This window comes from Aphis gossypii, chromosome 3 (assembly GCF_020184175.1).
Source record: "Aphis gossypii isolate Hap1 chromosome 3, ASM2018417v2, whole genome shotgun sequence".
Classification (NCBI taxonomy): Eukaryota; Metazoa; Arthropoda; class Insecta; order Hemiptera; family Aphididae; genus Aphis; species Aphis gossypii.
In genome coordinates, this window is record NC_065532.1 from 39720003 (window position 1) to 39725213 (window position 5211).

Consider the following 5211-nt stretch of genomic DNA (forward strand, 5'->3'; position numbering starts at 1 on the left):
GAAAAAATGGTTATAAATATTAAAATATGCAAATAAAAATATAAAATTGTTGTGAAATGAATTGAATTTATTCAATATCTCATCACAATTATTAAAAATATATAATGATTTTAAATTGTAATGAACTAAAATGCATTTTTCGATATCTGAATGGCACAATATTATAGTGATTTACAAATTCGATAAATAATATTATATCTTAGAATACGCATCCACTCACTGCAGACGCACTTAACAATACTTATGTTTTCCATTACGTGATTCCTGCAGATATCTTGTCTCATATTTTTCATCTGAAACGTAAATAATTACACTTGTTTTTTACCTTTTTGATCCGGACGAAACTAAAATCTTTTAAATAAATTCTTACACGCAAGTTTACGTAGTAGGCACTGGATTTTTCCGATCCATGCATAATATAGACTATATATAGTGTTAACTTACGTATTATTAAAGTCACGTAGCTTGTATATAATTTATTGCGAAAGTTTATCGTACATAATATTTTTGTTATACCTTTTATTTATTTATATAAAACAAAATAAATATTTGGTGTGGGAGTACCTGCGCTAGAAATTTTATTTTTTAATTTTTTTTATGGTCTACGCAGCATATATTAGTAAATACGTTACCTATATGTAATATAATATCTAAATAAGTATGCATATTGTATAATTCATAGACTAAAGAGAATTTCGTTTAAAGCCTGAACAGTGTACACACGCGTGTCTCGTTAGTCGTTACGTCTCGGCTGCCTATATAGACGTTTTAAATAATTTTACGATTTATACATATTATTTCTTTGTTTGACATAAAAACTTGTATATTTAAATTCAAGCTCATCGAGAACATGGAAATTGGCCAACACAAAATGTAATTTTTCACTGCGTGTGTATAGACGATTAAACACATGTATAATATATTTATGTGTGTGTATGCTGGTGATGTGTATAAATGATGATGCATCACATATAATATTGTAATATAGGGTTGAAGTTCTATAACGATGAAAAACGATTATGTATTTTTATCGTTGAATTGACCTCTACGCAATAATTATTTCATGCCGCCACTTTCGATCAATTATACACACACATATACACGGTTTGAAGATTATTTTTTTCAATACTAAAATATCCAAGAGCTGCAGTTGCTGCACAACGTGTTTTAAATGTATTAAGTATATATATGTAGATAAGCCAACTACCGTCTTAACGTGTACAGGGCGTGTATTTTATCATTCAACAAAAACTGACGTCACTTATTATAATTATTTTTAAATACCATAATATAGTCCCAAAAATGATAAAGGTGTAAGTTTTTTTTTCGTTTATTAGGTATATAATTATTTACGATCTGAACTAGGGTGAACAATTAGTAATATTTTTAACTGTATAATGTTAAAGGATGGTGAGAGACTTGAAGGCGCTTCACATTAGAAACGCCTGAACATTATTATGAGTGGTATATAATAGTATGAGTTATAATTATTATTCATCCATAGATTGCATTAAAAATTTATTTTTCAATTAGTGTTAAATAATGAGCAGACAACAAGTAGTACGTACGTAATTTTATTTTTTACGAATAATGTTTAATGTTTATATTATCGTTTACCATTTTTACCACGACGTGAGACCTATTATTATTTTATATTACAGTGTGAGATTATGATTATGTGTGACCGTATTGATTGTCTGAACCTCAAAGATAATTAACCTTAACCTGTAAAACAGAATTTTTAGACACAAATTACAGATTTTGTCGAAGTAAATAAACCATAATTGGACATCATCACCATTGTTCATTATGGATTTCGTTGAGCAATAAATAATTAGATGTAACCATCAACGTTAGTATAATGTTGACATGCAAACGAATTCAGCCAGTGTTTACGCGTGTTATATGTAGGTATTATAATATTTCACATGGGCATATATGTAATACCATAACCACATCGATGAGTCCGGAACTCCGGTCTACGGACAATTGTTACCGTCAACTAAACGCAGTTATATTTTGGTATATATATAAGAACCCGAGATGGGTACCTATACGTATACACCGTTAAGTTCGCATACGTAATTCCAATAGATAAGTATGATTATCCGTATACCTAGGCGAGGTACTATATGCGATGGTCGGCGCACAATAATGTGATTATTATTATTGTTATTATTATACAATTTACGACAATATTTTCCTCTTTTATAGCAGCAATTTTCGTGTTGAACTATACGGAAATATAATACTATACTCGTAGGTAGTTATAATTATTAGTTTAGTTAATGTAATAATGCGAAATACGTTACCTAACCTATAGACCAAATATTGTTGACCCGACAGTAATAATTTTTCGTGTTTTCGTGATCTTTGTTCAATAATGTATATTTTACCCACCGTATACCGTCTCCGTCACAGTTGTTTCTCTGTATATTGTACATTAATTTCGATTCTATCGCTATAGAATATATCAATACATCGATTAAATATTCTCTATTACCCATCGCATATGCTGTATTTGATACCAGCACACTGATAATAATTTTTTTAATGTCGATTAAATTATTATTATATGCGTCGCTATATTATACGAAATGGATTTTGGTATAAATACCAAAATCATAAAAAAAAACACACACACTTAATATTGTTTATATTCTTCTTATTAAAGTTGTTGTGGTTTTATGTTGAATCATTCTGCGCAATTTGTATAATTATTAGTTTCATCGGTGGACGATTTCCTTTTACATATTTCATTTGTTTGCAATGCTATTACTAGACATCATACACCAAGATAATAATTTTACTTAAAAATGTAATTTATCATCGAGATAATGAAAAAAAGGAGACAAGTTTGTACCACTCTGCTGGTGCCGAGTGGGTCACTATTATAGGTGTGTTAAATTTGAATTTAATGATATATTATTATTCATCATTGTATACGAAAAACGATTTTAAGCGAAGACGGTCATATTATAGTCTTTATCATTAAGTATATTTGGTGTATTGGTGATATGTATATATATATTATATATTTTTGTTTTTTTTTTATATGACCATTTATTTTAATTTTAGTATTACGGTAAGTTGATGTTATTATAATTTTTTTTTTTGGATAATGTAGTATTTTAATTATTATAAATTATATACATTTATACAACATTATAATATCAAATATCAATAACAACTTTTAAACATATTGTCGAAATTCTAACTTTAAACACTAATAAAAAAAATGTTAATCTAAGTTTTCGATATTTTTCCATTGAGAAATTAAAAACTTATAATGCACTTTATATTCAATTTTCAAGTATTTAAAAAAATTTTAATTATCATTTCCAAAAACTAACCTAAAAAAAAAAATTAAATTTCATATGTCTTTAAAGCTTAAAAATAGTAGAAATATTTTTAAAAAGTTGTTATAAATAGAAAGTAATAATATAAACATTTGGTGAACTTTTTGAGTATTTAGTTTTTCTTTTTCGAATTACATAAAAAAAAAAAAAAAACAAAATTGATTTTGTTAAAATTGAATTTGCGTAAAAATTCTCGTTTTCCTTTAATTTTTTTTATTTTTGTTTTTCTTGATTATAAAAAAAGTACTGGGAATTTTTAATTTTGATATCTCTAAAACAGAGGTTCCCAAACTTTTTATTGTACGACCCAATTGAAAATTTTTTAAAATATGACGACCCACAATATCAAAGAATGACCTTTTTTTTTTTTTTTTTACCATACAACAAAAATTTTATGTAGTTACGAAAAAAAGTATAATATATTAGTATATAATTATGTAATTAAATTTAAATATTATTTAAAATATAGCGCGACCCACCAAAAGTATAATCGCGACCCACTTTTGGGTCGCGACCCACAGTTTGGGAACCTCTGCTCTAAAATATAAACTAGACTAAATTTTCTATTCAAAAGCATCCCCATTTTTAAGATTTTAGAAAGTTTTTCAATTTTTTTTTGTACCATTTTATCGACTACTTTTTTCCTTTTTATCCGAAAGCAGAAGAGTCTCTGTATGGACAATAGTACTCTACTGTTGCTATCATTTATTCATGTATATTAATTTAGCAAAAATAAAATACAAATAGTATATGAATACATATAGGGACATGGGGTGATTGCAAATTATTGTGATGCATTACATTACAAAATAAAAAATATATTAAAACAAATAGTCGATTACTACTATCGTGCACTCGCACACATAAATAAATACCACATGATTGTAAAATCAATACATTCATCACTCCATTCAGAATCTAAAACATACAATCGTGTTTAATTTATTGTTATTAACTAACTGTATGTAAATATACTAATAATACATGCTCGTACGTTTGTATTAATAATTATCCCTCCCACCACACCCTTAAACTATATAACAGAAAACATTTATATGCAATTTTTTTCTTATTTTTCACAAGTGCTGTGAGTAGATAGTGTAAATAACTACAATAAATATTGTTATTATCACGTTTGCTAGTTGGTGATTAAAATAAACATAAATATAATATATTATGTTTTGCTTGTTTATATCATATATTATAATATTCTTTCGAGCAAATGCAAAATCAGTCATTACTCATTTTATGTTATTATTATCGTATAATAAAAATAACAATTATTATGATTTTTACTTCACAATAAACATGTCATGATCAGAAACTATTAGATAAACATTGTACACTATATTTATATCTATATACCAATTACCTTGTTGGAGATATATCGATACCGCCAATTTTGTAGAAACTTCGCAGAGAAAAAATACGTTAATCGTGTATAATATTTAAGATTATGAACAATAAATGTATGGGTAGTTAGATCATTTTGATGTCATACCTATCACGTATTCACGTATCAAAGTACCTATTTTTAAATGAATTTTACTTATTTATCGTATTGAAAATTCGTTGTCTAACGTACAGTATAGTAACAATCGGTTGTTTTCAACCTCGTTGAACTCGTAATTCATTTAAATTTTTAAATATCTTATGGCGCGATTCGGTAGTTGGCTTAATCCGCTTTAGCTCAGCTTGTTATATACATCAATAATATTATCTGTGGTTTTATATTTTGTAAAAGATTTGGATATTTCTAATGTCTTTAAATATTTATAATATCTTTGTTTATTTATAATGTCTTTGTATATTTATAATATCTTTGTATAAACAGTTATTTTATAGTCATTTC